General features: G+C 42.0%; 1 long non-coding RNA gene across 4 annotated transcripts; it reads right to left on the bottom strand.

Annotated features, from left to right (window-relative positions):
• Window positions 1-3,790: 3,790 nt before the first annotated feature.
• Window positions 3,791-24,434, bottom strand: LOC128327761 (uncharacterized). 4 transcript variants are annotated; one of them, XR_008308769.1, is made up of 6 exons: window positions 24,351-24,434; window positions 22,384-22,482; window positions 16,058-16,222; window positions 7,045-7,214; window positions 4,991-5,143; window positions 3,791-4,019 (listed from the first exon to the last, which is right to left on the bottom strand). It is a non-coding gene; the product is annotated as an uncharacterized LOC128327761 (long non-coding RNA). The 4 variants fall into 4 exon arrangements; XR_008308771.1 differs by lacking the exon at window positions 3,791-4,019 and adding an exon at window positions 19,919-20,019 and having other exon boundaries at window positions 4,031-5,143; XR_008308770.1 differs by lacking the exon at window positions 4,991-5,143.
• Between the last annotated feature and the right edge of the window lie 498 nt (window positions 24,435-24,932).

The following is a 24,932-nucleotide window of genomic DNA, read 5'->3' as shown; positions in this document are numbered from 1 at the left end:
CCCGGTCACCTTTGAAGGCAGGCACACATGAAGGAAGACCTCTGATGCAGATCTCAATTCTGAAGTAGGTTGATAAGGTGATCCTTATTAATAAGATATGTCAGATTAATAAGGTATGTTAGGTCAGCTCCAATTATGAGGAGACCCTTTCAGAGGATGAGGAGGAGATCTGAGCTAACCCTAGCCCGTGCAAAAGCCCCCCAGATCCAATGAGCCCTGGACAATCCCTGGAGCTCTGGGGACTCTGTGTCCCACCAGCAGGGCCCCTGGCTCCAATATAACCCCTCCATTTGGGGTCTGCCTTCACTGGTTCGACAATTCAATTCCTCAATTTAATTCTTGATTCCAGTTGACTAATGGAATAATTATTCAGGCAAACCGCAAACGTTATCATCGTTCCCCAAGTATTTTATCATATAGGCATTGATAGAGACCATTCTAGTCAGCTTTTGAAATCGGATGATTTTCACATTCCCTGTGCCTTTGATAGAGTACTTCTTTTTTCCATCCCAGTGCGTTTTGCTGACAGTGCAATGAGGGATAGTAGAGGGAGCATCTGATATTTGTCAGCTAGGAACACAGCCCCAAAGGCACCTGGGATTACTATCTTATTTGAATAATGTGTTGACTAATGGAACATGCATATAGAAAAAAGTAGGACTGCATCTATTCAAGCAATTGAAAATGCAACTGATGTTAGATTTAGTTCTCAGCATGGAAATGGGAATAGTACCTAATACTTTCTGAACAAAATACATCATTCTAACAAGCTTTGGGTTTATTGTAAGTTTTAACATGCATTGCAGCTGCCAGACACTTCTTGGTGTTTTTACTAGATTGTCCAATTTGGAAAGAGATTGCAGTTCAAAAGCTTTCTTTGGACTGCAGTCTAACAGTTCACCCAAAAGTCCAGGCCTACAGAATAGAAGTAGTTCTGCTTTGACATAAGCAAAGAAAACACTTTGGTCATAGCTTTCGATGCAATATTTTCCAAGGCCTTTTAATGTATTATTGACTTTAAAAATGCATTATTGACTTAATTTTGTTTTTTTTAAATGATCCTCAAGATCTTCTACATATGCTTTCTTAACAGCAATAATTATTTTTTGTTTTAGGAAGAATTCAAGAACAGTGGTCATAATGGTAGCTTGTTCCTATTAAGATAAGTGACAGAAGCTATGCCACTCTGCAAAATCAATTAGGTGGGCCTCTAAGAAAGAGATGTAAACAAAAAATGCACCAAGAAATACATGAGAAACAACATGCAAAAATATTATTCACAGACTCTTCGGGATTTTCTAACCTGGAGGCAACTAGCACAAATTCACATTCAAAGAGCACCATGTGCAGAAACAAATTCCCCATTCAACCATGAAACTCATGGGTGACTCTGGGCCAGTCATGTATCTCTCAGCCTAACCTACCTTACAGGGCTGTTGTGAGGATAAAAATAACCATGTACACCGCTCTGAGCTCCTTGGAGGAAGAGCAGGATATAAGTAAAATAAATAAAATAAAAGGTTGCAAGGGTGTTTTTTTTTTAAGTCAGAAAGAAGTAACTAGCCGCATCAGTTGAGAAAAGACATACAAAATATGTAAAGGGAGTATTTCATTCAGTTGGCGTAGCTCCCAACCAAAGCCCATTGTGGCCAGGGATGATAGGAGCTGTAATTCATCAACATATAGGGACCTAGATGGGAAGCCCTGAGCTAGCTTTTGAACTGCACGGCTGCTTTGCATCCAAAGTTGAGGAGCTTTCCAGAGATGTGTTCCATAGGCTAGCTCATGGGCTGTTTTCAGACATGACATAAAACTGGAGGCGACCATACCAGCCAGTATCAGCCAGTTCCATATATTGACATAATCAATATATTGATTGTCTGAATGCATGAACTAGGGAACTGGCTGGCCTGACTGGACCCATTCAGTCTGGCACCCCCTCGACCCCCCCCACCCGGTCCGGTCCGGGGGAGTTTGCGAATTTTTTAAAAAAGGTGTTTTTTTAAAAATTACCTTTTCCCCCGAAGGGGAAGGTCCTCGAGGTGGCGGCGGGGTGTGTGTGTCTGCAGAGGTTCCCCCTCCCCCTGACTGGCCTCCATTCTCACCCCCTCCGGCCCGTTTGGCCAGCTTTTTGGCCCATTCGGGTTTGGTGCAGTGGCCATTTGGGACAATGCTGTGCATGCGCAAATGGCCTCTGTGAGGCCCTGGGTCATGCCAGGCCTCGCAGAGGCCATTTGCGCATGTGCGGTGGCATCCAAAATGGCCATCGTGCCAAAATACGGAGGCCTGAACGGGCCAAAAAAATGGCCGGACGGGCCGGAGGGGGTGAGAATGGAGGCCAGTGGTGGGGAGGGGGAACCTCTGCAGACACACACACCCTGCCGCCACCTCGAGGACCTTCCCCTTCGGGGGAAAAGGTAATTAAAAAAAAAACCTTTTAAAAAAAATTCACGAACTCCCCCGGGGTTCAGTCCGGGGCCAGACTGAACAGGGGGTGGTTCAGTTTGACACTGAGACATCGGACCGAACCAGCTCGACGTCAAACCTGTTCGAAGTGAAGCTGGTTCGCACATCCCTAGCGTGAACCGGTGGTTTCGTCACCAAACTTTAGGAAAGTTTTAGCCCCAAACTTGAATCTGAACCTTTGGTTACCTCTCAGTGTCACAAACTGAGACACAAACCTCTCCCTGGTATCCCAGGTTGAGGCAGTGGCCAGAACTGCCTTCTATCAGATTCAGTTGATATGCCAGCTGCATCAGTTTCTTGAGATAAATGACCTCAGAACAGTAGTACATTTGTTTGTCACCTCCAGACTTGACTACTGCAATGTGCTCTATGTGAGGCTACCTTTGTATGTAGTCTGGAAACTGCATTTGGTTCAGAATGCGGCAGCCAGATTGGACTCCAGGTCATCTTGGAGAGACCATATCACTCCTATCTTAAAAGATCTACACCGGCTGCTGATAAGTTTCCGGGCAAAATACAAGGTCTTGGTTATAACCTATAAAGCCCTAAATGGCTTGGGCCCTGGGTATTTAAGAGAAAGTCTTCTTTGCTATGAGCCCCACCATCCATTAAGATCATCGGGAGAGATTCATCTGCAGTTGCCACTGGCTCATCTGGTAGCTACTTGGGTACAGGCCTTCTCCATTGCTGCCCCAATGCTTTGGAACATGCTCCCTGCCAAAATAAGATCCTCCCCATCTCTTACAACTTTAAAAAAGGAAGTGAAAACACATTTGTTCACCCTGGCTTTTAATTAGATAATGTTTTAATAGTGTGATGGTTTTTAATAGTTTTAATGTTGTTTTAAATTTTTAATTATTGTAATGTTTTAACCTTTTTATTTGTTGTTTATATTGTTTCATTGTAAACCACCCAGAGACTTGTGTTTTGGGTGGTATACAAATCTGTTAAATAAATAAATAAATACCAAGAAGTTTATGAAATATTAATAAATAAATGATTCTTCAACTTTTGCTTCCACTCAAAATTTTAGTTTTTCTTACATTATTTTACCTCATGCTTTTGCTATTTCCCTGTTCTCTCTCAATGACTTTTCATGGATATAAGAATTAAATCAATCAGCAATCGCTTTACATTGAAATAATGTCTTTCTAGAGAAGGACCAGGGGTCCAGCATTCAAATGGTTGCCAGCTAAATGACAAGTAGGTGATATCCTATTGGTCCAAGCATCCTCCTTCTGTTTGTATACAGCAACTGAACACCGTAGGCAGCCTTTCCCATATATTTAATATGACCCCTAATTATATGAACAATATAAATACACATATTTCTCCAATTTATTTCAGTCAGGAGGTGGGTTTTCCTTCTGCTTTGAGATAAAAATCTAAAGGGCTTGAAGCTAGGCTCCAAGCCTTCATGACAATAAAGATGAGATGCGACTTCAACTAGTTGATTGTTTTCATGCCATCTGTCAAAGAACAATGAAAAAGAAGCAGAAGAAGCTTTGCAGAATCCCACAGGCATCATCCACACTGGAAGATTTTGTTCTGGTCTGAGAAATGAAACAAAATGCCCATAAATGAACTAAAGTGGCTGTAAATAGCCTATAAAAAAGGAAGTGAAATTATTTTGCGTTCTTTTTTTATTATCCCATTTTACATTTGAGAGTTGTACAAACAAAAAGAAGATGCTGGTTATTTTCTTTCATGAAAACCCACAAGCATTAGAGCCAATGAGCATGTTTTCCAGTTCAAATATTTTTAATATTTTAAATGTTTATACAGGCTCAAAATCTTTGGGCACATGGATTAATGTAACCCCCCCTCCCCAAAAGCCAACCATTTATTATTTTGCAGAAGCTTGCCTCATGCTATGCAATTGAAAACACTTTGCTTTAACAGGAGCCATGGGGTGTTTAATAGCTTGCAGAGTAGCATAGGCTATACCTCCAGCAAAAAGATGTGGCTTTTAACACTGACTGGGATGCATACAGATAAAATATGTCCAGATTTCCCAAAGCAAATTATATTACTCAATGGCCATCTGTCTGAAAGATAAGAGCTCTTGCAGTTTAGACACACAAACCTTAATCTGGATTTATTCGTAAATTCATGAGCAGGTACATTACAGGGTTTGGACTGTGAAAGACTTGGTTTTTAAAAAAGAAAAAGAAAGGCAGAAGTTCCCCCCCTTCATATAATGTGCCTGCTCTATTCAGAGTTTTCTACCTGATTCTTTGGTGTTTGTGACCACCAACGAAGTTCTTTCCCCCCGACCCATACAGTGTGCTTTAAATGCATCTGTTGTATGTTTAACTATCCAGAGGGTTTCTGGTAAAGAGATCTATCTGTTGAATGGAATGCAGAGTGCCAGATACAACATACAACTGCTTTAACCAGACCAGTCACCAGTGACCACAATTTGTGTGGTTTCTATTATTTTGGCATGTTCTTTGTACTAAACATTGCTTTGGCTGTGAATTTCTTATTTTTGATTGCTGCTTCTCAGTCAGAGTTTGTATACCTTTTCTATACATGTATACTACTATACTTTACTAGAGGATAGTAATTTTCAGAGGTTAAAAGAATAGGTGGATTTCATCTTCCAAAGCTTTTACTGTAGTTCATGGCTGCAGGTCCTGTTTGGCTGAAAGGTTCCTGAGAGAACCAGCCAAGCCTGCCAAAACAGAAAAAATAATTCTTTACAATGTCAAATAAACATCTATAGCATTGCAGAAAATAACTATGGCTACCACCAGGATGATGCGGCCATGAGAAGTTCTGATACTCTTTTTTTGCAGTTTAGAAACAATTTAAAGAAGAGGAAAAAACCCACTGCTTTGCCTACAAACTTTCCCTACAAAGTAAGCCCTCATCATCACCATCATGAAAACAAACAGACTCTGAAAGGACCAAATAGACTGTACTGTTGAGCAAATTTAGGCCTCAAAGGCATTTGTTTTGTGACAAATGAATATCAGACTGAACGGGCCTGATTCAGTTCCATTTTCCATTCCTCATAAAATGAATGCACTCTCCTAGAAGGAGTGACCCATGTGTGCTTTGTGGGGTTTTGGAAGAGAGTGGTATGAAATCATTCCATTTTGCCAAAACTGTGAATTATGGAACCTGGAATACCTTCCACAATTCATTCCACATCTACCAGACAGTGTCCAGCATCCATCCTAATGATGAAGTGCTAGTGCAGCAATTATATGTAGCACATACTTTGTGAGAGGGGCAATTTTCATTCATCTTTCCTTAAAGCCCATATTGCCCCTCTACAATATGTCCCTGAGGGTCACGCAACCCTCAGGAACATATTTTTGGGAGCTACAGTGGACTTTGGAAGCAAGGGAAGTTTGACAGAAATCACTCCTCTCCCAATCCATGTACTGCACATTCACTGCCCCAGAGCTTTCTTAGTCTAAATGTCAGCCAGTGTGGTGTAGTGGTTAGAGTGCTAGACTAGGACCGGGGAGACCCGAGTTCAAATCCCCATTCAGTCATGATACTAGCTGAGTGACTCTGGGCCAGTCACTTCTCTCTCAGCCTAACCTACTTCACAGGGTTGTTGTAAGGAGAAACTTAAGTATGTAGTACACAGCTCTGGGCTCCTTGGAGGAAGAGCGGGATATAAATGCAAAATAACAACAACAACAACAACAACCTACATTTAGATACAAATATATTACATTTAAATACAAAGTGCTGGTTATTACCTTAACGACTTGGGCCCATGGTATTTAAGAGAATGCTATATTCATTATAAACCCCATCACCTATTAAGGTCTTGGGGGGGGGGGCTGCTCATCTGAGGATGCCTCCAGCTCATCTGATGGGGACTCAAAGGCATGCCTTCTCCAGGACTGTGGAACGTTCTTCCTGCTGAGATTAGAGCTGCTCCATCCCTGTTGACTTTTAGGAAATAACTGAAGACACATCTCTTCAGCCAAGCTTTTTAGTTAGTTGATGTTTTTATGGATATTTTAATCTGGTTTTATGTCTCAACTGTTAAATTATTGGTTTGCTTTATTCTTGGTTTGTTTTATGCTGAAAACCGCCTAGAGAGACTTCGGTAGTGGGTGGTATACGAATTCATTACAAGACAAACCAACAAACCAAACCTGTGTTTTTATGGCCCCCAGGCTTGATCAAAGTACCCAATGAAATTACAACTTGAGAATTAATAAATAAATACATAAATTGAGTGTTAAATCCCTGGCTCACATCCTGATCACTTTCCTGACCACTTTCCCTGGAAGTGGGCAGGATATTTTTCAGACCCTCACTGGACTGGAGGCCTTCCCTCCTGGGATACAGAATGTACTCCCAGGAGAGAAGGTGTTTAATCCAATGAGATTCCATCTCTCTCACCATGCCTGAGGGCTCCCTGTAGTTCTGGAACATGCTGGAAATGAGAGGGTCCAAGACCTCTTAAGGAAATTCTTACACCCTTCTTTGGAAGCCATGGATCCAGCCCAGCTTCTGATGTGACAGAACTCTACCCCATCTCTAGAGCTGATGGGGACATTTGTTGTTTAGGATTTTTTAGGGATTAGTGGTTGGGCTACCTACTTGTCAGAGTTGTTGTTCGTTGTTGTTGGGTGTTTTTTTGTTCCATTATGCTGCATATTTGGAAAAAAAGCATATATTGCTAAGACATGTTACGTCTCCATTGATCTGTCATCCAAAGGAAACTCTGGAACACATAACAATGCTCTGTAAAAATTCTGGCTCAGAGTAATCTGTATGGAAATACATAAAATGGAAATAAGTTATAAAGTGAGCACTGCCTGTGTATCTTATGGAAAGACACTGCTGTATTGCATGGAACAGTAACAGCACAATGTTCTCTGCACATCAGAATCACACCAGAAGTATTAATCTCACTGATTAGTAGCTCTTCCCTGATGACCAACCACAACACCACAATCAAGAAGCAATAGTTCTTCTATTCTGCAGTAGTCCAACCTCACTTACTGTGTGAGGTGTGTCCAGTTCTGGGCATTGTATTTTAAGCACATTGATGTACCGGAACAAATTCATAGAAGCACAACAAAGATGGTGGGAGTTTGAAAACAGAGTTCTATGAAGAATATTTGAAGTAGTTGGTTATGTTTAACCCGAGACTAAGGGTGTATATGATAACCATCTTCAGATATCCGAAAGGTTATGACATTAAAAAAAGGAGTGGACTTATTCTCTGTTGCTCCTGAAACAGGACTAGAAACAATGAATTGAAATTACAGGGAAGCAGATTTAGGCTAAACTTTAGGAAGAATTTTCTAACTGTGAGAACTGTTAGACTATGGAACAATCTGCCTCAAGCACTAGTGGGTTCTTCTTCCTGATAGTTTAAACAGAAGCTGGATGGTCATCTGTCAGGGATAAGAACATAAGAACAGCCCTGCTGGATCAGGCCCAAGGCTCATCAAGTCCAGCATCCTGTTTCACACAGTGGCCCACCAGATGCCTCTGAGAAGCCCACAGGCAAGAGGTCTCCTGCTGTTGCTCCCCTGCAACTGGTACAGCAACCGATGCTGTAGCAGTTTCCTTCACTGCAGTTTCCTTTACAATTTCCTCCAAGGTCCCTTCCAACTCTAACATTGATTATTCTAACCAATAAGAAAATGCAAAACAATTAAATCTTCAGAAGTCTGAAGTCAAAAATCTCCCTAATCAACAAGACATGTCAAAGATATACCTAGGTAATTTTGGAGCCTGGACCTAAAAGCCTTTGGAGGCCCGTTTCCCCCTGGAGCCCCACCCCCACCCCACCCCTGCTGAAAGTTAAGCATCATCCCCCTAAACACACACACACACACAGTGTCACACGCAGTATTTTTAACACATGGGTTCTTGAGGGAACAAATAGCAACTGAACTCACAAGAATGTAAGAATATAAAATAGGTATATTTATGCAAATATGCATTAGGAGAAACATTTCAACATGCGACTTAACATATTCCCATCCCACATGTTTCTTTTCCCACTCCCCCTCTGTCTCTAAAGAGGATTTGGGGGGCCCCAGGGGGTATGGAAGCCCTGGACTTTGGCCCAGAGGTCCAGGGATAAGAATGCATCTGAAATATGTTAATTAAAGTCATACCTCTGAACAATTAGGAACATAGGAAGCTGCCATATATTGAGTCAGACCATTGATCTATCTAGCTCAGTATTGTCTACACAGACTGGCAGCGGCTTCTCCAAGGCTGCAGGCAGGAATCTCTCTCAGCCATATATTGGAGATAATGCCAGGGAGGGAACTTGGAACCTTCTGCTCCATTCCCTGAGGGGAATATCTTACATTGCTCACATGTGGTCTCCCATTCAAATGCAACCATGGTGGACCCTGCTTAGTTAGGGGGACAAGTAGTGCTTGCTACCACAAGACCCGAAATAATTTGGCTTGCTACAAAACTTAAGGGGAGGTCTGAAAAATTTATATTTTTATCCCCAATCTTCATCTACTGTGTCTATTGACAAAAGAATTGCTTTTAAAAGAGAGTGACATATTGCCAGGATCAAAATGTAATGACAACAATACCAGTGTAAACTCTCGGAGCCAGAGTCTGTTCCAAGACAGTAGAGGAGCTCTGTTGGCTTGGCCCCAATGTTTTATTCTCATTCCTCAAGGCAATGTTAATATCAGATAGAGTTCAGACTCTCCTCATAAATCAAAGTTGTCAGAAGGCTGAGAAAAACAACACTAGGCAATAACTTTCAGTAGGGAAAAATCCCTTGCAACTAGTCATTGAAACTGAACAGGGCTTCTTTTTCTCCCCCCCCCCTTTTTTTAAAGAAGCACTCCTAAGAAGCGGCAAACAGATGCTTTCTACCATTAGATTTTCCTGATTATTATGAGGTTTGGGGTTTTTTGGATTGTTGTATTAGTATACCCTTTTTTAAAAAAGTTATTTTATTTTCACTCATTTTGAATTGCACTTAGCAGGCAACATTCAGTCTAACTTAGTCATGACTGTCCCATTGAAATCAATAAGATGTAAATTCATCATGATTGACTTGTCTCGTTGATTTCAGTGGTGCTTAGTCATGAGTCTGGATTGCTCAGTAATGCCATCACAGCTACTAGATAGTGTTGGTCTTTAACCATCAGTCTTCCCAGATATTCATGTTTGTGTCATGTCTGGAGATTGGGGATGGAACAGTGGATGTGATCTCCACTCCACTTATTAATCTGCATACAATCTGGAGGCCTGAAAAGGGATGATGGGATATGAAACTGACAGTGTTGAGTCACCTTATTTTATTTCTCAAAGACCAGCATCATCACCACATTATTCATTCATTCATTCATTCATTCATTCATTTATATACCGCCCTTCCAAAACTGGCTCAGGGTGGTTTACATCAAAATAAAAACAATAAAAATCAATTAACTATTAAAATCAAAGCTATAAAAAAGCATAAAACCAATTAACAGTTGGCCTAACATTTACAGCAGTTTAAAAACCCTAGAAGTCTAGGCCAAACAGACATCTTAAGGGCTCTCCTGAAAGCCAATAAATGAACTCAGATTATGGATTTCTCCCAGGAGAAGGTGCAAGTGGGCTAATTTATGAACTGCTTAACTGATGTGAACCAAATTTGCTACAGTTGTAGTGAGTGACACACAGGAACACCTCAATGGTGTAACCATTGGTGTAACCATTGAGGAACACCTTAATGGTGTAACACCTCAATGGTGTAATGTCATCCACCCCAATCCAAGATGGTGGGCACATGAACATCTGAGGTGCAAGAGAACTAGCTTGTGGACCTCAGTTTGAACCAAATTTAGTCCAGTTGATAGAGAAAGGAAAGTAGGCTGATTAATTCTTACTAGAACAACTTGTTTGATTTTATAAATGACCTCTATGAATGGCCCCTGCTGTAAGGGTGAAAACTTCACCCCAGTCAGTTCTTCTCAGTCGTCCAACTGAACTCCCCCAGCTTCATCCCTGCAAACATGTGTGAGGGAGGATTTCAGATCAGCTTTATTTCTGTGTCCACCATGTTGCACATATGGATCTACCCACTCTTAAGAAACAGAGGAAAATCATGAAAATATCCTACTTCTTTAACAGGCAAATTCAAGGGGGCATGAAAGGGCTCCCCCCCCCCTTCTTAACCCTTAGCTACAATACAGGCTTGCATTAGTCATGCAAGTCTGTATTCTTTCCCCATAGTCTTTTTTTTTAAAATTTAAAAAAGTGAACTTGTGATTCCACAAATGGTCCACAAATACATGTTGAGACCTACACTTCCTCTTTTAAAAGAGAGAAAATTGCATACTATGTAATCCAACCCTTACAGGACATGGACAGCAAAATATGGCTTTAATAAATAGCATATTTATCCCCATTTTACAAAGTGCTTTATAAGAGGCCTGTTGTGGCAAATGAAACAGCTTTTGTAACTTCACATTGCAGAAGGTGTTCTCAAAGGTTAATATACTTTTGAGAACAAAAAAGAAGCTGAGGGTTCCCCGGGGGCCGAAGCAGGCATTCAAAACGTGTTCAAAGCTAAATGGAAGAAGGCTAAGGTTTGATGGTGGTCTCCCAAGCAACAACATTGGTTCCCAGGAATAAGATAACTTAAACAACAATTCATGTTCACTTTTATTGGTTTCAACTTTTCTGCCAGCAAAAAAAGTGCATTGTAGGGCCAATGTGATATAGCAGGTTAGATTGTTGGACTTGGACCAGGAAGTAGAGGTGTGTGAGCCAGCCGTCCGCACTGTTTCATTTGTCACAGCAGCCTTGCGGGCCAGCTCGAGGGATATACTTGTAAATGGGGATCCAGCTACAGCTACAGCTGGTACACCAGCTGCGACCCTACTTGGAGAAGTCGGAGTTGACCTCTGTCACTCATGCTTTGGTAACATCCAGATTGGACTACTGCTATGCACTCTACATGCGGCTGCCCTTGAAGAAGGTTTGGAAGCTTCAGCTGGTCTCGAATGCTGCCTCAAATATTCTCGTGAACACATGTTGCTTTATGAATATCACATCCATCCTGCGGCATTGGTTACCGGTCCGCTTCCAGGCTAGATTCAAGGTGCTGGTCTTGACTTTTAAAGCTCTACATGTCTTGGGGCTGGGGTACCTGTCAAACTGCATTCACCCATATGAACCTGCCAGTGCCCTCTGCCCATCATCTCAGGCCCTGCTCATGGCCCTGCCACTAAGAGAGACCTTGTTGGCGGGGACTAGAGAGGCAGGACCTTTTTGGTTGTGGCCCCTCAGCTTTGGAATGCCCTACCTGAAGAGCTTCACCATGCTTCCTCCCTCAGCATTTAAGAAACAACTAAAGACACATCTTTCTAAAGAGGCTTTTTAAGCAATTCCATTCCTAAAGAGGAATATCTTACAGTGCTCACACGTGTCATCTCCCATTCAAATAAGTTCTTTAGTTTTTTAATTCTTAGTTTATAGCTTTTAAAATAACTTTTAATTTGAAACTGCGTGGGAACCCCGGGAAATGGACCAGAGCAGGGAGGGTGGCAGGCCACCATCCAGGATGAGGAGCATACTGCGATGCCACTTATCTGCTCGAGTGGCATCTTTGTTCCTTCCTCCCGGTACTGGCCCCTGCAGGGAAGTAGAGAGACACTCCCCATGGTAAGGAAGGATGCCCAAGCATCTGGGACCATCTTGTGAGAGCGGTGGGAGTTACCATGAGATTTTGAAACAAGATCTTGGCCAAGGTCTCACAAGAATTGCTCTGAATGTCAGGGGCTATATAGAGTCTGGCCAGCCAATGATGAGGGGCCAGTCAGCGAGGAGAGCTCATCCTGGCAAGAGCCCAATGATCTCTCTAAGGCCTAGGGCAGTAGTCTCTTAGGGGCTTTGTGAAAGTAACAAGCTCAGTTCTGAGAAGGAGCACCAGACCCTTGGAAGGGCTCTGAGGCCTAGCCACACCACTTACATCCCCCGCCAAGAGCAAAAGCCAACCCGCTGTGGAGCCTGACAGAAACTTTAAAAACTGTAATTCTAATAGTGGTTTTAACTTGAGTTTTTAACTTGTTTAACTTAATTTGGTTAGTTTTATTAGTCTGATTTGACATTGTAACTGCAGTATTTTAGAAATGTTGTGACCTGCCCTGAACAGTGGTGTACTGGAGATGCAGGGTATGAATATTTTAAATAAATAAGTATATAAATAAGTAAATAATCCCTCTTTACTTGTAAAGGGGAATACTAGCTCAATTCCCCTTAACAATTATACCACCCAAGCCAGCCCGCGAGCTGGCTCTTTGAACCGTGGGTCAGTCCGGTTCAAACTCAGACGAAAACTCTGCTTTGGGAGGCTGGTCTGGTTTGAACACAGACTGCCCAAACTGGACCAGCTCGATGTGAGCCGGCTCACACATCTTCCTACCAGGAAGAATCATGTTCAAATTGCCACAAAGCTTAATGGCTTAATGGATTATCTTCAACCATCACCATAACATGCTTCACAGGGTTATTATGAGGATGAAAAGAAAGGAATTACCATGTACACCACCCTGAGCTATTTGGGGAATGTTGAGTATTTTCAAAAAAGGGATTAAAATAGTGGCTGACATCTTCTGTAGTGCTACAATGGCAGAAAAAGCCTTTGCTTCTCTCCCCTCTCTCCAAAAGCTCTTTTTGTATCCTGGAGTATGTCCACAAGGGCTGTGCGACCCACAGGAACACATTTTTCACAAAGAATTGTGGGAATAATGGAGCCATTTGGACTTCTGGGGACATTGCTGGACTGCTGGAGTTCCACACAGCACATTAGGGCACTTTTATTGGCATTCCCCCATTTTTGCCCATTTTTACTGCAGTTTCCCAGCCTCCAGGAAACTAACCCCCCATCCCCATTGACTTCATGCCTCAGAAACTGTGGTATTATTATCTGAGGTAGAAGCAGGGAACAGAACCTACACAGATACCGAGGTTCACCTGTATACTAGTTTAACTGTCATGGCTCCCCATCACCACACCTACAATTCCTGAAAACTGTAATTTAGTGCAGGGCTAAAGAATACTGTTAGTGACATTCTGCCCCACACTAAGCACACTTAACTACAATTCCAGGGTTTCCCAGGGAGAAGGAATGATTGTTAAGCTACTTTGTAGGGAAACTATCTGCAAGAGAAAGAGAGTGAAAAACAGAAAAAAGAAGCAGCACATTTCATATCACAAATGCACATACCATGAACACATGGAGCAAGAAGCAGGGTCATGGCTACTGATCCCACTCCAAACTTCCATGCTTTAATCAAAGATTGAATCAAAGCCTGTACATATACCCTTTGTAAATGTGTAGGCTCTGTAGTTGAGAACTCAAAACAAAGCAGGGCCTCCTAGTCTCAGTAATATGGTAAGCATGTGTACAAGTTGAATACATGGAAGCTGGATAATATTTTCCTCTGTCCTCCTTGCAGTCCTTCTGCACATGCTGTTGCATGATAGATGCTAATGAAAGAAGAGAAAGAAGAACATGTACATTAAAAATGAAAAAGGGATCTCATGTAGTAGTGCAAGCACTGTAAGAAATTCCCCTCAGGGGATGGAGCCGCTCTGGGAAGAGCAGAAAATTCCAAGTTCCCTCCCTGGCATCTCCAAGATAGGGCTGAGAGAGATTCCTGCCTGCAACCTTGGAGAACCTGCTACCAGTCTGGGTAGACAATACTGAGCTAGATAGACCAATGGTCTCACTCAGTATATGGCAGCTTCCTATGTTCCTATGAAGTAACTTGCCTAGTGAGCAAGAGGTTCCCGGTTTGAATCCCTGCTAGTATGTTTCCCAGACTATGGGAAACACCTATATCAGGCAGCAGCGATACAGCAAGATGCTGAAAGGCATCATCTCATACTGTGTGGGAGATGGCAACGGTAAACCCCTCCTGTATTCTACCAAAGAAAACCACAGGGCTCTGTGGTTGCCAGGAGTCGACACCGACTCAATGGCACAACTTTACATTTACTTTATCATAAAATATAAAGTATTTCTACATATCAACAATATATTCGAAAGCATCAATTGTATCTTACAAATGGATGTAGTTTGAATGTTATGAAGAGTGTATTGAAATTAACCTACATTCATGGAAAACCTAAATCTGCAAAAGTGCTAATACAATGCTATAATCCAGCTTTATAGCTTCTAGAAAACTGGCACAAAAATGACATTGCCATCAGTACTTTCCAAACACATGTAAGGCATTTATTAAGTTTTTAAAAGAAATCAATGGTACCACTGTGGCTGGGGGCAAATGGAACATGAGGATCCAAAACTAATAAACAATGTGAAGAAAATCAAGAAAAACAAGATTGAAAACATATAAAGATATAGGAAAAGTAAATACTATCAAGGGTGTTGAAGGCCTCCACAAATGTATGCGTCCATAGCACAGCAGGGTACAACAAAAGTTATTAGTTTAGATTTGAAAAAAAGAGAAGTTCACCAGAGAGCACAAGTGGTTGTCACACAGTAAAAGAGTAAAGGGTAAATTATGCTGTTTTTCTTTGATAAAATAGCCTCTCTCAATATGTTCTGAACATGCTGGTTAACTGGAATCTTTCCCTGAGAAAAAACAATGCATACATTTTTGAGCTGTAACGTACACATGTATATATTGCCATAAACCTGTGTGGTAATTTATCTAGCGTAGATACTTTCCCACAGGCAAGGCAGAACGCGATGCACCAATGTAGCAATGAAGACGTACAGCAGCTGTCTTATAAGTCAGTCACAGAAACCACAAAAAGCCCATAAGTGCCACTGATGCCAAAAGGTCTCTGAGTTAGGCTTGTAGAGTTCTAGAATTAACTTGCCTGACAGCCAGTGCAAACATTACTGCATCCAGATTAACCATGCAATTTAAGAGCTCACAGATGTGGTATACTACTAGTGTGAGCAGTATTACATAGGAGAAGGGTGTTCAAGGAAGATAGCATCTCCTTTCCCCTGCTTTTATAGAATTGATTCAGCTGAAATTATCTGCTCCAAGAGCACCTTGTTGTTGTTCACCTGAGCTTGACTTACCCATAAAGCAGAATGGGATGGGAATAGGAATACAATGAATATTTCTATAGCACCTTTCAACCAAAGTTCCCAAAGCAGTTCACATAGATATAAATGAATGAAGGAAGGAATAAATAAAATAGCTCCCTGTCCCATTAGGACTCACAATCCAAAAAAAGAGAAAGAAATATAAGAAAGACACCAGCAACAGCCACTGGAGGGATGCTGTGCTGGGGTTGGATAGGGCCAGTTGCTCTCCCCCTGCTAAATAATGCCACCACATTTAATCACCACTTTTATAAGGTGCCTCTTTGCTCAGTTAGCAAGGAATAAGATGTTCTGTGGCAATAGAATATGCTAGAAAGGTTCACGTTATGAATGCTGGTCTGCAAAAAAAAGTCTCTGCAAGTAGAAAAATATCAAGTAGGCTAGGGGGGAAAGAACCTTTATTCCTAATGTGCTTGCTAGCTGTTGTTGGTTTCGGGGGTGGGGTTGCTTATGGGGCTCTTTTTTTTTTTAACCTGAGTGAGCATTCAGAAATAGTGCCCCATCCATAGTCTGAAGTGATATGATCCACTTTACTACCTCAGGATTCCACCTTCTCATTTTGTTGCATTGTAGACCAAAGCTTGCTCTTTGCTTGCGGGACAAAGTCCAGATTTTGTGAGTTTCATATGGAAGGGGAAGGAGACTGTTGTCTGTATGATCCTGACTTGCTCTGCTGAGTGGGAATTACGAAACGACAAACTCCTGCAAAATAAATAATAATTATGATTGAAAACTGTTTTCCTCTCTTGTTGCTAAAGCAAAATCTTGAACCACAGCCTATTAGTAGGGGTGTGTGTGTGTATATATATATCTTCAGATAATTAAATCCAGATATCACACTATTAATTAACAAATGCATAGCCAAAATCAATTGGGGGGGGAGTTTAAGTGAGGTAATTCATTTGTACTCAGACAAAGGTTCTCTGCCCCACTTGGGAAGAAAAAAGGCATTCAATTAGATATGCCTCATAGAGTTAACCTGCCCAATGCTTTTAACACCTTATAAAAAATAATAATGAGATATAGGGAGGGAAAGGACTGCTTGGGCATTTATATAGGAAAGCTTCCTGCTCTGCCAGTCTCAAAACATTTCTATTATGCACGCATATATGGACATAGCTACATAAGCAAAATGTATTCACACAGACGTATGAAAATCGATTATTTGACTTTATTTTAGAGCTTCCATGAATGCAATAAAACTGACATATAAATAAAACACATAATATATAAACTTTATATAAACAAACACTTCTGTGTTTATCATCCAGGCAAAACTGAAAGTGTTATATTTTCATCAGATTTATTATTGGGAGTTCGTTGGAGCAGTGTCTTTATCTTAGTGCAAGGGCTTCATCTTAGCATAGCTCAGACAATAAGGTGGCCAAGGGTGGCCGAAGGGTTTTCACTAAGCTGCTAAACTTGCACCTGGCCTGGAAGTGTACCACTTGATGTGCATTGAACAGAATAAGGCCATTAACACGATCTAATGGTGTGGGGCTGGGGAGGGCAGGGGGATGGTAGGGTTCCACCTACCTCCACCCCCACCCCCTGTCAATCCTCTTCTTCCTTGTGTCCAAGCCATGCTGCTGGGAGCAGTGCAGACATCTGGAGGCTGGGGAAATAAAGCCCGGCCTCCAGAAATCCCACCATGCACCACACAAGTGTCAGTATCTGGCCACCTGGCAGGGAAGTTCACAGTACCAAACGGAGCTGCAGAAACAAGATACGGCTCAGAACAGTTCTTCTTTATTGGGCTTGGCTGCAAGCTGTCGACACGAAAGTTGACAAACGTTGCTTTCCACCAGTGAATAGAAAGCTGGTGATGTAATTTATAGTTCAAGCCGAGAGCTCCCAGCTGTCAGGAATTCAAAGCTTATCAGCCCTCTGCAAGAGGCGTTTACTCCTCCTGATAGTTTCTAGCTGAGTTCTTCATCTTGTAATACACCTCTGTTGTGGAGTCAGTGGAGGTTGCTTGCATAGCTCCTCTTCTGATTGGTCCGTCACAGTTTCTGCTGTCTCAGGATGTTGTGCCGGCTCTGAATCATCAGCCGGATCTGCCTCAGCCGTTTCTTGGAAACTGACAGCCGGGCTCTGCCCCTCAGACACCCCTGCATCGGCTGAAAAGTTGACAGCTTCCCCTTCCTCCTTGCTGTCTGAGATCGAGGGCATGACAACAAGGAGCATGGTGCCTTGGAGGATTTCCCTACTGCCAGGTGCTCTAAGATCTGACGTAGAAGGGTGCACTAAAACCGGGATCTGAAGTAGAAGGGTGCACTAAAAAACTTGGGCTGCCTGATAGAGCATCACCGGGACTGGGCCTAATCCCAGAGCTCCACACAAACAGCCCTACCCCAGTAGGTTTGTGTAAACCCGGGTAGGGTTGCTCGTGTGAACTGCCTCAGTGTATGAAAACCATGCATGCAGACTTCTGTGTACACTGTACACAGACTGTTATATGCACAGAACATAACATGTGAATGGGCCATGGCATTCATAGTTCCATTTCCTGCAGGAAAATAGGCCCTGGCAGTTCCCTCCCATCTTTACTGGATATCTCCATCAGCCGCTACCCCATCCCCCTTCCCCCAGAGGAGGGTTTTTTCCACTTAAGGGAAGGGATGGGACAGCAACCAGCAGCATTGTATGAGCAGAACTGAAGCATGCTTGAGGTGGGCGTCTCCTTGCTGGTCAATGGACTGAATAAAGATGATTGATTGATTGATTGATTGATGGGCATCTTACAACAGTTTGAGCAGGGGTGTTTGAATAATTGCAAACTTCTAAACTGAACATTCACTCTGTCCCTAGTGTAGAATCCAGAGAAGAGAGTTGTGGTATGCAAGGACAAGACAGTGAAGTTGAATCAGGAATGTTAACGGTTTAATAAAATAGATATTATTTATAGAGAGGCAAGTGCAGTCTGCCTTCAGTGGTCCTGCTACTGGCTGTTTTTTAGCCCTGCCTGTACTCCAGGATGGGAATAAAAGTAACGAAAACACCATTCCAAAACTGGCCTGGATCAATGAACGGATTAACCAAAAACATCACACCTAGGGTGTGGTACGTACCAAAAATCAAAGCATATGTGTGTGGGGGGGGGCGGGGGTGACGCACACTGAAAACTGAATGTGAGGGGACACGACTGAACGGATTAAAAAAAAAGTTACCCACCCATCCAGATATTCATTTTCTAGAGGAAGCATCTTTTTTAAAAAAATATGGAGAAGCCCCAATTGTATTCTAAAGTAGTAAAGCCCATACACAGTTTTGCCAACTTAGTGAAAACTCTACTCACTCATACAGTCTAGAATTCTGCATGTGCTCTGATGCACTCTGTATATTTTGGACACACAGTGCACAATTCCAAGTCCAGCCCTAATATTGTACACTGATTCCACAGCCTAGTTCTCATCAGCACAGCCTCAGATGAATTTATTTCTAAATTTGCTGCTCAGTTAATGAGAAGCAACAATCTATTGTTTAGCTGTTGCATAACTTTTTTTTGGCATAACTTTTTTTGTGCATAACTGTTGCATAACATTTTGGTGTTTTTTTGCTTTGGTAGAGTTTGTGTTTCTCCTTGTTAGTGTGTTGCTTTGTTTGCTTGGTTCTTTGGAACAAGTTGTACTATTCTTCACATTTATTTTTTAAATATCATCTAGCACTACAACCCCAGCTAAGCAGAACACAAGAGAGTAGTACCAGGTGGAGTGATCCAATTAATTTAGGATTTGGTCCTAAGTTTAACACACAGTGACATCATTTCACCTATGAATAATCCATGAACCATTTAACAGCAACATCTTAATGAACAGACCTGGCTTTCAAAATACAATAAAATGTTTTAAAGACATGCCAACATTTACAGGCCTGTCAGCAGAGTGGCTGGAGGGGGTGATGGATGACTAGTTCAAAAATGCCTTACAATAAGAGAACCAGGATAAGTTAAGTTCATTGTATTGCTATTTTTAAAGAGTTGTTAAAATTCTGCTGAGAGAGGCAACTTTTAAAAGTGTTAATTCTCGTATTTTTAGCAAGGGGAGAGCAACTGGCCCTATCCAGCACATCGCCCCTCCATTGACTGTTGCTGGTGTCTACCTTGTGTTTTTGTTTTTAATTGGGAGCCCTTTGCGCTGCAGCGACACACGAGCAACAAATGAGGTTAATGGAACGCTTGCTCTGTTAACCTCATTTAAGGGGAGCAAATAATTTAAGGGGCAAATAATTTAATGGAAGGAGAAATAGGCCGGCTAGCTGCCTTTGAACCACCGGGCTCGCCTGCGATCGATCAGTAGAAAGCTGGCTAGGCTCCCTTAGCCTACTTTCTACTGATCGTGGGAATAGCTTCATTGAGCAGGAATACATACATACATACATACATACATACATACATACCCCAAGTTCACATATACACTGATGGGGTCTGAGCTATTGGGAACTAACCCAAGACAGAGATCTTGCATTCATAGTGGATAGCTCAACCCATAGTGTGGCCACTGTGAAAAAGGCAAAGAAAAGGGATAAAAAAATGAAACTACTAACATTATAATACCTTTATATAAATCCATGGTACAGCATTTGGAATGCTGTACACAGTCAGCACACTCAGGAAAAATATTATAGAGCTGGGAAAGGGGCCAAAGAGTACCTCAGGGGGCTGGAGTATCATCCTTACAGAAAAAGGCTGCAACATTTGACATTTTCGTTCAGACAAAAGGCAATGAAACCAGCTAGAAATTTAGAAGAAATGAAAATAAGTCCTCCTTTACACAGCTGCCCTGAGCAGCAGTGCTCTGGAGGAGCAGGATATAAAAGTTTGAGAGAGAGAGAGAGAGAGAGAGAGAGAGAGAATGATGGCCACTAGCTTAGCTGACTTTAAAAGGGAATTCAACAAATTCATGAGGGACAAATATATCAAGAGCTAGTATACATGATTTGTTTGTTTGTTTAAAATATTTATACCCTGCCCCTCCAGTACACAATTGCTCAGGGTGGCTCACAACATTAATAAAATAGATACCATGTGGCTCACAACGTTAATAAAATAGATACCATGTAAAATAAAAGACTAATAAAGTTAAAGGACCAGGCTAAAATCACATTTAAAATAACATTTTTTTTTTTAAAAAAAGTTTCAAATTAAAAGTTAATAATAAAAAAGCTAAAAACAGAGAACTATAAAAACTAAAGAGCCTACCAGATATAAGCAGCAGATAAAATATTTAAAAGCCTAATTAAAAAGATGTGATTTAAATTGTTTTTAAGCAATTAAAATGATTAAATTGTTTAATTGTTTTTTCAACAATTGTTTTTTAAAACAATTAAAATGATGGCTGTATGCTACCTCCAGGTTTGGAGGCATTATGCCTCCAAATACCAATTGTTGTAGTCAAGCAGTGGCAGTGGGGGGAATGCCTCTCCTGCTGTTGCCTTCCATCTCGTTCTGGTGGGCTTCCCAGAAACATCTACTTGACCACTAAAAGAAACAGAATATTCAACTAGAAGGGTCTTGGCTTGATTCAGTAGTGCTTCTTCTATATTTGGATAAAAGGACAGTTCATGCTAACATATTTCCACATGATTCTGTACCCAGGTAAATAATCACATTGAGAACATGCTACCCACCAGGGTGGGGAGTGCAGCGGGGGGAGGGGGGCAGGGTTTTACCAACCTTACCCCCAAATGATCCTTTGTCAAGTCTTCGGTGTGCTATCGCATGCCTAGACGATCTGCGCTGCTCCATGCAGTGTGGATCGTTCGAGGCTGGGACTCGTTTTCCCAGCCTCTGGATATCCCTCAATGCACTGCACGTTAAGTGTGGTACATTGGGGGAATCCCCCAGGAGTTGGGCGCTCTCAGTTAGGCTTCTCGTGAGAACAGCCTTAGTGTCTTCTACAGTGCAACAGCCTTTGAGAAACCTAATTCCAATAACCTTTGTTCATTTTAATTATGGATCCTGCTTTCCTGTTCCATGAATGTGTCTTGCTGAACAGTATAGAGCTTTCTGAAACTTATTCAGCTATGGTTTCAAAGAGGGCAATAAAGCCATTAGTCAAGCCATTAGATCAAAACTTTCCCTTTAATTCGTGACCTCCAAAACCAGGATTATGGCTCCTTAATACTTTGACAAAACACATAAGGTGGTGACAGTTCTTTTAGCTATGACGTTATAACTCAAACAAAATGCTGTTTAGCAGCAATTTCCCCCTCAAAACCTATTTGCCTTGAAACATGGTGCAGTTTTGAAGTGTGTGTGTGTACGTGTGTATCTGTGTGTTTGTGTTTGTGTGTGTGTGTGTGTGTGTAGTCATTAATAAGAAGACTTATAACAAGTATAACAAGCCTTGTATTCAGGCTGGAGTTCTGTAGTACATTCCAGCTTCATTTTAAATCATTAGGACATTATAATTGCTCTAATTATACATTTAATAGTGCTCTTAAAAATCTCTAATTGAAGTCTTTATAATTGAATTTTAGCACCACACATTTTATTGTTTTTATGTGACAAAAGCAGGATTAATAATTAAGGCACAGTCCCTAGCATTCATTGAACCCATTTCAGTTTTACGAAGTGTAAGGTTCAACTTGTTTTCTGTGGTATGAAGCAGAGATCATATGAGAGGGATGGGAAAGTCTTTGTGCATTTTCTAGGCCAATGCTTATACTAATGCCAAAATATTCTTTTGGTATGCAGTTGCCCATTTCTGAACAGCATTCTTGTTTGCCCTGCTGGGAGATATTTGAGTTCAAGTATAGAGTGCTTAAAACCTGCCCTGATCCACCTAGGGTGATGCAGATGTGGAAGCTGGATTGGGAACTTTGTTTGAAAATGAATTATTATTAATTTTAGCCATATTCACATGTTCTAGGAAAGCTGTGTGTTGGTTTCGAGATGCTTTCAAAATTCTGATCCAAGTTTTCCCCCTGATTCTGCTCTTCTGCATTACTTTGTCTTGTGTCTGAAATAGAATCAAAGCCTTAGAAATTCTTCATTGTTCTCTCCATTTCCAGATTTTGCACTGAATGCTGCAGTTTTTCGTTTTTCATTTTGTTCATGTCTTCCTTGCCTCACATTCCTAATCTGTCTGTGCCTATCGATAACACAAAAATCAGCCAAAGATGACACATGCCAGGGGCTCTGCTCTATTTTTTATTTTTACAAATGAATAGGAGAAGGGGGGCAGCCCCTTTTCCTTGGGTGCAACCACACACTGTGGCATTACCTATGGCTATTGAGACATGCATGTTGGCCGGAGGCCATGCATGTTCACCTCCCAGCCCCATTGCTAGATCCACATAACCTCTGGGGAAGAGACCACACCAACAGCTTTCATGGTAGTGGTGACTGGCATTTAACGCAAGTGGAAGTGCTAACTCTGCCAGTTTAGTCATCCTTGGCACATGTGCATGTCAATTTTTGCCCATCTTGTGAAGGATCGCTGAAAATAGGGGCTCCTCTCACCTGCAACTCCTCATGGTGGCTGACCTGCACACACCGCAACACCCATCCCAACCTGGGAATTTTAAACGTGTACTAGCAGCCATTGCCGAACATGCAAGACTGAAACCGCAGGGGAATGGCCTGACACATGGAGTGGCCTGGACTCCTTGGGAATCTGTAGGAGCTGAGTGAGGAGCAGAAGGCAAGGAGTGTGAGTTCTATTATTTAAACAGATCTACCAGGGGCCCCACATCAGTGGGAGGCCCTATAGTAGGGTGTCCTAGCTCCGGAGGACACAATCCTATGGACACCTGAAGCTTGTGAAGCCTCTGGTCCTCCCAAGTGGACTGGCCCTCTCATGAGATGGCTAATCCTTGGCCAGCAAGCCAACATGGGGGAAGGAATGTGTTGAGGGTTCCTGGACTTCTTTGCCCAGGTCTGCCATCACAAGAGCATCCTTTTTCACAGTGGACCAGACCCCACAATCCTTTGCCCACCCTCATATACATATTCCCTCCTAGGAAGTCATCATGATCCCTTCCTGGAATAACACAAAAATAGTGCCCCTCCCCACCCACCCATTTCCGGTAATCAAGTATTTGTGTGAGACTGGCCGTGGGGCTCTTGCAAGGATGGTGGTACAAGTGTTGTGAGAAAATGGCTTTAAATGCTATTTCCCTGCCGAAGGCAGCTGGTCCATGCCAAAAATTCATGATCGTGCTGTGCACCATGGCTGATGGCTACCTCCCCCTGATATACTGATGCCTTGCCAGCAGTCTGGTGATGCGAGTGCTATGGGGCATGCTGGAATGTGGTCTAGGCAGACCACAGAGAGGGAAAGGATCCTCTGCCCTGAAACTGGAGGTTGACCAGCCTGGGTTAGAAGATTGTCTGCATGGCAATTCCCATTTTCAGGATTTAAACTCAGTTTCATCAACCTGCCATTTGGTATTATGTGCGAAGGTGACCACAGTATTCCATGGCCTATCATGTAATCTAGCTGACTCATTTCTGTTGTAAGAGCTTCCAAGCTCTCTGTTGAGAAACCAACATAGTGCTGGCAGACTGAGGTATGAATGATGTATTTATTCCACTATTTACCTGATCAACATCTATCCTGTCTTCTATGGAAAAAATGTATTTTGATTGTGGCTTAGCAAAAATCTAACACTACAGCAATATTAAAACAATAAGGGAAACTGGAAGTCTACACTATGTAGCCCAGCGCTACTCAGCTTCAGCCCTCCTGCAGATATTGGGCTATAACTCCCATCATCCCTATTGGCCACTGTGGCTGGGGATGCTGGGAGCTGTAGTCCAAATACAGCCAGAGGGCCGGAGCTGAGTAGCTCTGATACAGACTGCCAAGATTCCTTAATGACTTACTGAACACGACTGTTCATGGATAACAGCCTGCTTCATCAATGCAAAGCAACCAATCTTTCTACTATGTTTGAAGTACAGTAGTCAGTTAAAAGCATTCTAAAACCCTTAAAGGGGCAGTAACAACAATAGACTAACATGGCTATCTATGCTCATAAAAGAATAAGACATAACCAAGAGGAGAAAAGCAGCAGCAGTTAAATACAATTTCCATCACAGATTAAAACCCCTGGAAATATAAATGGATCTTTTCCTAGTATCAAAAAGACATGAGAGTAGGTGCCAGGCATAACAGCCAGAGAACAGCATCCGATAGACAGAATGCCACATGTAGAGTCTAATATAAAATTTGGAAGTGCCTTTGGTAGACTTCCCACATCTTTCAAAGCCCAATTTGAATCTGCATTTCTTTTGCATTTGTATACCTATGGCCTTTTATGATGTTTCATGTGAGTTGGGGGTGTTTGTTTATGATGCTAATGGTGACATGCCTGCTTGATGATTAATGTGTTACCCAAACAATCAAAAAAAGTACTGAAATTGATAATGAAAGGAACTGATTTTACTGATTTGGTCCAATCTGCT

This window comes from Hemicordylus capensis, chromosome 5 (genome assembly GCF_027244095.1).
Source record: "Hemicordylus capensis ecotype Gifberg chromosome 5, rHemCap1.1.pri, whole genome shotgun sequence".
NCBI classification, from domain to species: domain Eukaryota; kingdom Metazoa; phylum Chordata; class Lepidosauria; order Squamata; family Cordylidae; genus Hemicordylus; species Hemicordylus capensis.
This window is presented reverse-complemented; position numbering and strand designations above follow the sequence as displayed.